The sequence below is a fragment of the Pleurodeles waltl genome, chromosome 8, assembly GCF_031143425.1.
Source record: "Pleurodeles waltl isolate 20211129_DDA chromosome 8, aPleWal1.hap1.20221129, whole genome shotgun sequence".
Taxonomy (NCBI): Eukaryota; Metazoa; Chordata; class Amphibia; order Caudata; family Salamandridae; genus Pleurodeles; species Pleurodeles waltl.
The window spans coordinates 218027064-218039444 of NC_090447.1; positions in this window are offsets into that span (position 1 = coordinate 218027064).

Sequence of the window (12381 nt, forward strand, 5' to 3'; positions counted from 1 at the left end):
TGTGTTTTGGGCCATTTCCTGTCGCGGGCGCTAGGCCTACCCACACAAGTGAGGTATCATTTTTATCGGGAGACTTGGGGGAACGCTGGGTGGAAGGAAATTTGTGGCTCCTCTCAGATTCCAGAACTTTCTGTCACTGAAATGTGAGGAAAATGTGTTTTTTTAGCTAAATTTTGAGGTTTGCAAAGGATTCTGGGTAACAGAACCTGGTCAGAGCCCCACAAGTCACTCCATCTTGGATTCTCCTAGGTCTCTAGTTTTCAAAAATGCACAGGTTTGGTAGGTTTCCCTAGGTGCCGGCTGAGCGAGAGGCCAAAATCTACAGGTAGGCACTTTGCAAAAAACACCTTTGTTTTCTTTCTTAAAATGTGATGTGTCCACGTTGTGTTTTGAGGCTTTTCCTGTCACGGGCACTAGGCCTACCCACACAAGTGAGGTATCATTTTTATCAGGAGACTTGGGGGAACGCTGGGTGGAAGGAAATTTGTGGCTCCTCTCAGATTCCAGAACTTTCTGTCACCGAAATGTGAGGAAAATGTGTTTTTTTTAGCCAAATTTTTAGGTTTGCAAAGGATTCTGGGTAACAGAACCTGGTCAGAGCCCCACAAATCACCCCATCTTGGATTCCCCTAGGTCTCTAGTTTTCAAAAATGCACAAGTTTGGTGGGTTTCCCTAAGTGCCGGGTGAGCTAGAGGCCAAAATCTACAGGTAGGCACTTTGCAAAAAACACCTCTGTTTTCTTTAAAAAAATGTGATGTGTCCACGTTGCGTTTTGGGGCATTTCCTGTCGCGGGGGCTAGGCCTACCCACACAAGTGAGGTATCATTTTTATCGGGAGACTTTGGGGAACACTGGGTGGAAGGAAATTTGTGGCGCCTCTCTCATTCTAGAACTTTCTGTCACCAAAATGTGAGGAAAATGTGTTGTTTAAGCCAAATTTTGAGGTTTGCAAAGGATTCTGGGTAACAGAACCTGGTCAGAGCCCCACATGTCACCCCATCTTGGATTCCCCTAGGTCTCTAGTTTTCAAAAATGCACAGGTTTGGTACGTTTCCCTAGGTGCCGGCTGAGCTAGAGGCCAAAATCTACAGGTAGACACTTTGCAAAAAACACCTCTGTTTTCTTTAAAAAAATGTGATGTGTCTACGTTGCATTTTGGGGCATTTCCTGTCACGGGCGCTAGGCCCTCCCACACAAGTGAGGTATCATTTTTATGGGGAGACTTGGGGGAATGCTGGGTGGAAGAAAATTTGTGGCTCCTCTCTGATTCCAGAACTTTCTGGTACCAAAATTTGAGGAAAATGTGTTTTTTTAGCCAAATTTTGAGGTTTGCAAAGGATTCTGGGTAACAGAACCTGGTCAGAGCCCCACAAGTCACCCTATCTTGGATTCCCCTAGGTCTCTAGTTTTAAAAAATGCACAGGTTTGGTAGGTTTCCTAGATGCCGGCTGAGCTAGAGGCCAAAATCTACAGGTAGGCACTTTGCAAAAAAAACCTCTGTTTTCTTTAAAAAAAATGTGATGTGTCCACGTTGCGTTTTGTGGTGTTTCCTGTTGCGGGCGCTAGGCCTACCCACACAAGTGAGGTATCATTTTTATCGGGAGACTTGGGGGAATGCTGGGTGGAAGGACATTTGTGGCTCCTCTCTGATTCCAGAACTTTCTGTCACCAAAATTTGAGGAAAATTTGTTTTTTTAGCCAAATTATGAGGTTTGCAAAGGATTCTGGGTAACAGAACCCGGTCAGAGCCCCACAAGTCACCCCATCTTGGATTCCCCTAGGTCTCTAGTTTTAAAAAAATGCACAGGTTTGGTAGGTTTCCCTAGGTGCCGGCTGAGCTAGAGGCCAAAATCTACAGGTAGGCACTTTGCACATTCAAAGTATCATTTTTATCGGGAGACTTGGGGGAACATAGATTAGCAAAACATGTGTTATTGCCCCTTGTCTTTCTCTACATTTTTTCCTTCCAAATATAAGAGAGTGTGTAAAAAAGACATCTATTTGAGAAATGCCCTGTAATTCACATGCTAGTATGGTCACCCCGGAATTCAGAGATGTGCAAATAACCACTGCTCCTCAACACCTTATCTTGTGCCCTTTCTGGAAATACAAAGGTTTTCTTGATAGCTATTTTTCACTCTTTATATTTCAGCAAATGAATTGCTGTATACCCGGTATAGAATGAAACCGCACTGCAGGGTGCAGCTCATTTATTGGCTCTGGGTACCTAGGGTTCTTGATGAACCTACAAGCCCTATATATCCCCGCAACCAGAGGAGTCCAGCAGACGTAATATTATATTGCTTTCGAAAATCTAACATTGCAGGAAAAAGTTGCAGAGTAAAACTTAGAGAAAAATTGATGTTTTTTTCACCTCAATTTCAATATTTTTCTTTTACAGTTGTTATTTTCTGTAGGAAACCCTTGTAGGATCTACACAAATTACCCCTTACTGAATTCAGAATTATGTCTACTTTTCAGAAATGTTGCGGTTTCTGGGATCCAGCATTGGTTTCATGCCCATTTCTGTCACTGACTGGAAGGAGGCTGAAAGCACAAACAATTCGTAAAAATGGGGTATGTCCCAGTAAAATGCCAAAATTGTGTCGAAAAATTGGGTTTTCTGATTCAAGGCTGCCTGTTCCTGAAAGCTGGGAAACTGGTGATTTTAGCCCTGCAAACCCTTTGTTGATGCCGTTTTCAGGGAAAAAACCACAAGCCTTCTTCTGCAGCCCCTTTTTCAAATTTTTTGGTAAAAAAACAAAATTTTCACTGTATTTTGGCTAATTTCTTGGCCTCCTTCTGGGGAACCCACAAAGTCTGGGTACCTCTAGAATCCCTAGGATGTTGGAAAAAAAGGACGCAAATTTGGCGTGGGTAGCTTATGTGAACAAAAAGTTATGAGGGCCTAAGCGCGAACTGCCCCAAATGGCCAAAAAAAGTCTTGGCACAGGAGGGGGAAAAGGCCTGGCAGCGAAGGGGTTAAACGGCCGTGCATCGTATTTGTGCTTTCGGGCTAAAATGACGCACGGCCAGGAGGCCAAGCCAGACAATGACACACAGCCCGATTTGCGTCAAAAATTAACGTCTGGGTCAGGGCAGGCGTTAAAATGGGGCAAACACACCTGTATTTAATCGAGAGACACAGAACAAACAGCAGAGCAGCAGAGCAGCAACAGGGAGACATGGAGGTGATACTAATCGAGCGTGCATGCAGACGCAGAGCCCAGCAGCAACAACAGCAGCTACAACAACACCAGCAGGGACCCCAAAGGCAGCGCAGAAGTCAGGAGAGGACTTTCCGCCCCAGAACCACCCTTCAGGGCCTCAGGGAACACGACATCATCCAGAGGTACCAGTTGAACTGACAGGCCATTCAGCAGCTGCTGCGCAACATTGAACCGCAGTTGCCCCCCACTTTGCTGACACCCCGCACCATCCCAACCGAAACCAAGCTGCTTGCCGTACTTCATATGCTGGCAAGTGGCTCTTTTCAAACAACTGGTGCCCTGGTTGGCGGAATATCACAACCATCATTCTCCGTCTTTTTGCCCAAAGTACTGGATGCCATCATTGTACTGACACCCCGCCACATCTGCTTCCCTAACACACTGCAGAAGCAGCAGGAAACAAAACAGGGGTTCTACCTTATCAGTGGCTTCCCACACGTCCTTGGTGCAATTGACTGCACACATGTACGCCTTGTGCCACCTGCTGCAACTGAACACCTCTACCGCAACAGGAAGCACACACATTCCATCAACGTGCAGGCCATAGTCGATCACCAGGGATTGATCACCAACATCGTGGCTAAATATCCTGGGAGTGTACATGACTCATTCATCTTCCGTCACTGCACCATCAATGAACACTTCCAGGATGGATGGTATGGCAATGGACTACTTGTTGGTAAGTACATACACACTGCACAGCAACCCTCTAGGACACACAACACATACACCACAACAGAAACATGTGAACAGGAACATACTGAGGTCGTGACATCGCTAGCCATGTTTCTTAGGTCACCATTGAACCTGTCACACATCTGAAATTACTGTACAGCCTAATGTTAAGACATCAAAGATCACAACGTGTGGAGTGGGTTGCCCAAATGTCACATTGCAAAATGTAAGTGTCCCAATGACCTTTAAATTAATCCATTGCATAAGTCTAAAGGTATGGGATGTCCAGGGTACATTGATATGAACGCGTTAACAACACCGTCAATTTTAACCTGTGTATGGAACTATCATCTCACCCCCAGTGAAGACACACGGACACCTGTATCACAAGTCACAATGCTAGGGAGGGCACACTGTACTGCAAATCCCAAAAGATACTGCTGACAAACGGTTAGCAGACAATCGCTCATTCAGCCAAGGAAACAACACAATGCAGATGGTACATCCTACAAACCTAAGATGCTACATTATAACACAAAAGAGTCAAAGACAACACAAGACAACTACTGCCATAAAAGGTCATTTCAATAGGGCCAGCTACATCAACATGATCTCAATCATTTTCTCTTGCAGCTGATCAGGGATATGGCATCCAGCCATGGATTATGACACCCTTTGGCAACCCAAGTACTGCTGCAGAGCGTGCCTACAACGACGCACATAGGAGGACACGCAGCATTGTCGAGAGGACCTTCGGGATACTCAAGTCAAGGTTCCGATGCCTCAACATCACTGGTGGCCTCCTATATTCCCCGTAAATGGTCTGTAGGATCATCCTAACATGTGCAATATTGCACAACATTTGCATCAAAAGGAACATTCCCCTCCTGGAACCAGAGCCACACATGCCTGAAGAGGAGGAAGAGGAGGATGCTGGCCTGCAACATGAGAGGGAACTACAGAACAAGGCCGCTGGTAAACGCAGGCGGCAACAGATCGTCAACAATTTCTTTTGACTATAATCACCTTCACCACTTTAGTTAACTAATTTAAATAAACACCTATTATAATCACCATATCATGGTCTGGCTATTCATTTTTGCACACCTTCATCTCTACTTATCAGAAAAAGAGTGTTGCCTCATGGAGCATTGCTGATATACTGATTAGGACAATGAACATCCCAGAGCTAATGTGATGCCTAACATACAATGGTCACATACACACACACTGTAAATGACATATATCATGTACATTTCTCCTTTGAAGGCCAATAGCAGAGGACCACAACTATTTCACACATACATGTTGAAATCAAGGTCCAACGCAGCATATGGCACACAACTAAGACACCATCACTCGATAAGGGGAAAACAAGCCTCATACATGAGGCAGTCAATGTGCTTTTGCATCAGTAACAGGAATGTCTGACCAGACCCTTGACAGCAGTAAGTCCAACTGCATCCAATATTTGCAAGGACTATCTGTGACCAGAGTTCCATAGAAGAAGAACATAGACAGCGCAAGTGCCACACATTTGAGCAGCATTGCACACATGACATTCCATGTACATGTCAGCCCATTTCCTAACTCTTGACACACCCATGCACTTGGTCACAACCCACCTGTCGGAAGAGGTCCCTGGAATACTAAGATGTGTACCCTGATATTCCCTCCTCTACACAAACAGACCAACATTAGCAATCCAGTGTGCTACACCCTTTCCTATGGTATGCCATTGTCATAGAACATCTGACTGCATGGACGTCAGGTAAATTTATACATTGTCTTCTTGTTTCAAAGCCCTGTTAGCACCTGTAGATTGCTTCCCGTGTGAAAATGTCTGTTGGCCCTTAGAATGCAAGTCTCACCTACAGGACTGGTGAGAAACAGATGCAGCCCACACCTGTGATCACCTCCATGCACACCACCCATGTCAAAAAGCACTGCCCCTGCTGATGCCTGGAACAGCATAGGAGTTGCCATTTAGTCAATTACACCGTTAAGCATTGATACTAATTAAGCCGTGTAACACAGCCCTTGGGTTCATTTGTCACCTTCAAAAACACAGGACACACACAGTTTGACATGTCACCTCTCTAGTTTGTCCTCCAAACAGTCTGAGTCAGACCACTGATTATGTAACTTGTCGATTTGCTGGATCGTGAATCACCCTGCATTCTGTCAGCCTGACTGGCATCTGTCTGTGCGTCACACTAAAGTATTCCTGTGTCTACATATGTACCACACTTGTGTTAGCAAACCTCTCATTCATCAGGGGGTATTGGGCATGGCTTCTTCAACGCATACACAAATACATTGTATAGCATCATCTGCCTTTTAACTGTAACATTTGAGTTAAATCCTCTTGGAAAAGCTAAATTCATGGCCCATCCCTTGTCTGGGTCTCTTTTATGCATGAATGACAAAGTGTGACAGTGTCCCCGGGACGTAGGCAAGGATTGGGTACGGGGCTTTCAGCACAACCAGCAACCTCTGATAATGTCCATGAAAAATACACACATGTCAGGATCATGACAGTTCACACACAGAATCACAGTGCTCACAACATAGTGATGGGCCGTGTGTGGTTAATAGCTGCGAGAATAATCAGCACAGAGGCTATGATGTTCCCAGATGCAGTGGGAATTGCAGATGCTAACCTGTGTACAAATGTTGCAATGACACCTGCCGGAACGTGACACCTGAGACATTATCTCACTGAGCACACCAAGTTTGCCCTGTTGACTGTTTCATTACACGTCTTTAGTGACAGGGTGGGACCATCCCCATGTAGGTTCACATGTCCACATCCACTTTACTTACATTGATCAACCAAGGATACTCAGTAGAAACAGGAATAGCTGCCACTGACTCATGATGAGTCCTGGACCGAACTGTGACAAATTACACCCCAAACTATATACAGGATCATCATTGGACCACAAACATGAACAAGCCACCTATGTGCAATTGATCACTGGAAATATGTGGACACGTGCTGTCTTGTATGCTGGTCCACCACAGCCGCTTGATAGTTGGAGCTCACTACTATGGCCTCAACTGTGATGTCATCATACATTTGAGATTCACCCTTGTCTGTCTGCGCAATCAACATGGTACTCACTTCCTCAATGCATGTGTATGAGTCACTGTGGGATTCACCAACAAGTGCCTAGGAAGCTGTTACCAATACTCTAGGACATAGGATGTTGAAAATGTGGACCATTGACATGAACAAGCATCTGCCATCTATCTGGTGCATGCTATGTCACATGTGGTGTCTACGTGACCCTAAAATATGGAAGTCCACTTTATGGATGTTGCTACATGTAGGACTAACACATGCCCTCTCTCATTTCCACAATGACTTGCATCTAAGGATTGGACACATGGACGTCACATTCATACAAGCATATGTACAAATATGCTTCATGTGAAACAAACACACTTGGTCAACAAATACATTAGTTGCCAAAGCACACACTTTGAGCCAAAGGCATTTAGGTATTGTACATATGTGCGTCACATTGCTATCCTCTCCTTATGCCAAACATGCACAATTTGTGCAACACATAAATGTAGGCCACACTTTTGACCAACTATTGCATCAGCCAACCGTACAAATACTGTGAAGGGAGTAGCGGATCATGGTCCACTGCAGTATGATGTCACACATGTGAACATACACCATCAACACCATAGTGTCTTCAATCAGCCTATCTCTGATGTGTCCCAAATGTAACATAACAAAAAAACAAGAAAAAATGCCCAAAACCAGTTAATGCACTGAAATTTTGATGTTTCTAGCGTTATGCGTCATTTTTTGTGTACCAAAACTGTATTTGCATCATTTTTTTTATGCACAGGAGTGAAAATATAGCCCGCATCCAGATATTTGTACAGGCCATGTACTATTATGTGTATGCGGGCTAATTTTCACTCCTGTGCATCAAAAAAAATGACGCAAATACAGTTTTGGTAGACAAAAAATGACGCATAACACGAAAAAGGTGGGACTTTTCATACAGGAAGTGATGTAATAGGATATCCTGTTTACAGATCATGTACAGGGGGTGTACTTTCACTTTCACTTTGCAGTCTATGATCCTTCTAGACTGTGTGGCTGTGTAGAGAGTGGTTTCCTGAGATTTTGTGGCTTTTTGTCCTGTGTGCTATCTGTAAAGTCCATTTGTGAAATAAATATTGTTGCTATATACTGTACTACTGTGTTTTGTCTACATTTGTCCATTTATCTTGTGTTTTTGTTGTTTGTGGGAGTCTGTTGTGGGTAGTGTTAGTTTGGGGATAGTTGGGCTCTTTTAGTGGTTAAGTTTACTTTTCATCTGTATTTGTACCCCTACTTTCCCCCTTTCTATTTCTTTTACCCCTATTCCCTTTCACTTTTCAAGTATGTCTGGTAGGCCATGTCTTGGCAGGATGGGTGAAGAGAAGTTGGGGGGGGTTCATCTGGCTTGTGTGCCATTTCTTGCCACTCATGATCCAGGCAGGGGGCAGGGTGATACAGGGGTATCCAACAGAGGTGCGCAGAATCCGATGGGGAAAGGTGCAGCATCACCTGCAGCGTGTGTATGCCAGCCAGAGGAGTGACCACCAGCTGAAGCACAGGTGGGCTGACCTCAATACCAAGGGAGCAGGATCTCTTGGACCACCTGGGAATCATGATTGGTGGCACTGTTGGTGAGTACTAATCATGTAAATGTGCACGATTAAATGCTCTGTAGTGACATAAGAGGATTTGTACTATGTCTGCCAGCTAACTTGCTGACTGTGTGTAATGCTGGGGAAACATAAAGGGATAATTGATGCACTATGTCAAGGATCACAATTGCTAGCTGTCAGGTAGCACGTGCTCAGCAAACTTACAGAATACTTTTCCATGAAGTAAATTGGTGCGGCCTTTTTGTCAGAAAACCAAACAAAATAGGAGCCAATCATGTCTATATGGGGTACTATTGACAGAGAAGTAAAGAAGTACCAACATATTGGCTAACTTTGTTGAGGCACTAGCTAGACTGACTTTAAAATCACTACATGATGCTGAAAATGAGTGCTGCCTTCACGTCAATTGATAATAGCAAAGTGGCTCAGACATATGTCTTATGTGAGTCTGGTGAGTGTTGAAGGAAAACGTTCATGGAAGTACTATGAATGTTTGGGATTATTGTGTTCCTTTATCTTTTTGGATACATGTCAGATCTGGATTTGAAAACATCGTGAAAAGGTGTAAGGTGCCCTCAGCTAACATCTTAGAATGTTTGTTGGAGTTAGTTGTACCACATTCCAAATATGGATGGCAGTCCAAGTGTATGCACATGGATTCACATCTCCATGGTTGGTACAAATCAGCATAGCTGGGCCACATCAATTGAATCGAATGTAACAACAGGGGGGCTTACAAAAGTCCCTGCCCCTCCCTCTGTACATTGTACCTATGTGTCATTAATGTGTCATGGACACAAGGCATGTTTTACTGGTAATGCAGTCCTCAAGTAACCAGCCTTTGGATGTCTCTCTTGGATGCACATGATGAGACGATTACACTCCATAATTTTTTCTGCTCACCAATTACGGGGCATGTTTGCAACCACATGATAGTTAGGGCCAATCTATGTGTGCAGATATGTGTGTAACTGTCACAGGAGACCGATGCTATGTACAAGTTGGCCGTGATATATCAGATGCAGTACCATTATGTCTGAATGGCTGCCATTTCCTTATTCAGCCTACACTGTGGGAGAGGTGGCGACATTGGAGGACCCCGACCACTCCAGTAAGTGTTGATATGTCTGTTATGTGTTGTGTTTGCTGGTTATGGACTTGTGTGAGTTGAAGGCATAGCAAGGTGTGATGCGTTGGGCAAGCTTTTCACTTGTTCCATGAGTGGGAATTCAGTTTCTCACATGTTTTAAGTTGGCCAATGCGTATCCAATGCTATTACGTAGGGATTGTAGGCCATTCCTGTAGGTCTCACTGTGAGTACAGGGGTTAGTCATGTGTTTGACACTTGTATCACCAAGAGTCGCACTGGAAGTCAACTCCGATTTAGTCAGCCTGTCAGACCCACATTCTCCAAGATTGGTACAGCAAATTACTTTCCAATAGACATCTGCTTCCCTATTTACCTATGTAATTATGAAACAGTAGGTAGGTGTGCATGCAATTCATGATCATGGGTGTTCTAGCAACTATGTGTCTGATGTAAGTCAGGCCTCACTGGAAGTATATGTTGTGTACCAAGTTCTGCATTTCCTTACATGTGTGGCCCTATGATTGCTCTAGGGTTTGCTGACTCCTAATTGTTGATAGACCTTACCTGTGGTGTGTGTGTAGAGCCAAACATGTGTGGAGTTTTCTATACACTCCTCGGTGTACATGTTGTTGGAAAATTATAGTTGTTTATCCACCCCCCCAAACACAGGCATGGGTTTGTGAATGGGGTACCTAGTACTGATGCTACCAGTATGTTACACATACATGTGAATAAATGACGGTTTGGTTGCAACCTAGTATAAACACTCAGGTTTGGCACTTGGTACTATACTGGCAAGTCCAGTTACAACTTGCAGACCATGTGGCTTTAGTTTTGCTTTCCGTACACTGACATTTGTAGCCCAGGTCTTGGCTGAGGATATGCAGCATGATTCTTAGCTGATAACTGGGAGAACTCAGATTGCAAGTCAAAGCCAGTTGTTACCCATCTTGTAGGTTATGGATGTGCTATGTGTGATGTGACATTTGAAGGCTGGCCTGCCATGTACTTCCTCAGGGACATTCAATGATCTGTATTGTGATATGAGCTGTTACAAGTACAGTAGATGTATTTTCTGATTAATTTATTGTGCCATTTCACACAATGCAGTTACTAATGTAGAATATCTGCATTTGTCTTCACAGCTGCAAACATGACTCCAGACCAGGTCCATGAATTCCAGCGCCGGGCCATGAGATACCAGCACATCCTGCTGGTGGAGTCGGGGTTCCGGAGGATGGCCCGGCAATATCGCTATGAACGGGCCTCCGTGGCATGGAGAGCCTTCCCACAGGGTGGCCCTACTTTGCCCACCACAGCCACCACCAGCACAACCACCAATCCAAGCCAGGTGGCCCCACCCACAGCTGGGACTGTTGGTCCAACATCTGCTGGACTTCCAGGCCCCAGGATTGCCACCGGTGCAGGACAGCCCACTAGGCCTGGCACCACACCCACACAGACCTCCTCCACCGGTACCCAGACTGCCACAGCTCCATCTGTTGACCCTGCAGCCTTCCACAACATGGAACGTAAGATGGACAGAGTGCTGCGCAAGTTGAGCCACCTGAGCCGGGATATGCACCACATTAACCGGCGTGTTAAGTCTATTAAGAGGACCCTCCAGAAGGCCAACCTCTAGACATTTTTTGATGGACATGATTCCCTCCCCTCCCACCTCTTTCCTTGTTCTTATAGTTAGTGGGCTTAGGGGGCTTAGTGTTAGGTTAGTATAGGCTGTTAGTTTAGTTAGTGTTAGTGGGTGGGAGGTCCAGAATCTTTATATTTGTACTTATTAAGTGTGTCTGGGCTATGTTGGGGTTCTTGTGTGTTTAAATTTTTTTTTTTTTTTTTTTTTAAATACAAAAACAAAATACAAAAAAATATAAATTTGTATAGGATAGTATAGTATATGTTTAGGTTAGTATGTGTTGTTCTCCATGTGTCCCGTCTCATAAGGGGGGTGGGGGTAGATGTTTTGAACTTTTGTTGCATGTGATAAGTAAGTGTAGCTTAGGTTAGTTAGGGACAGTTGTGGGTAATGAGTAGTCAGGGTAGATTAGGGTAGGTAAGATTTTTCCCTCAGTTTCCTCTTCCGTGATTAGCATTTAATACATTTTTGGTTAACCCTTAATAGTATGTGTTGAATGGGACTTGATCGTGGGTTTGGATTCAGTGTAAATACATTTTGTACTATAACATCTGTGTCCTATGCTACAAACAAATCCCAACTGAGCTGTATGATTGGCAGCTAGCCCAGAGCTACCTTGCAAAGTGTCGACCCTTCGTTGCAACCACCAATCACAGTTAATATGGATGACAATGTGTTTCTGTTAATGAGTGTGTTTTGAAAGTCACAAACAGTGCTTCCAGACTTGGTATTGGGGAAACAGTTTTAGGTCTGACTGCAGTGTGATGATCATGGACTCCCTTATAAGATGAGTTCTCATTGGCAATCTTGTATTCTTGTCTTCATGACTCTCATACATCATTTTTGACACAGTTCAGCATGATTACCTATTTGTGTGTAAACTCAGACGCCTTCATTTATGCAGTTTTTGTAGTGTTTGCTTAGATTAGTATGCCATGTTATTTGTGTTATTATTGCATGTTGACAACATTTTGAGGCCACTATTTGGTGACTTAGTTATCCCCTGAGGAAGCAGTCTTCTGTCCAACACAACAGGATGGTGTATGATTTG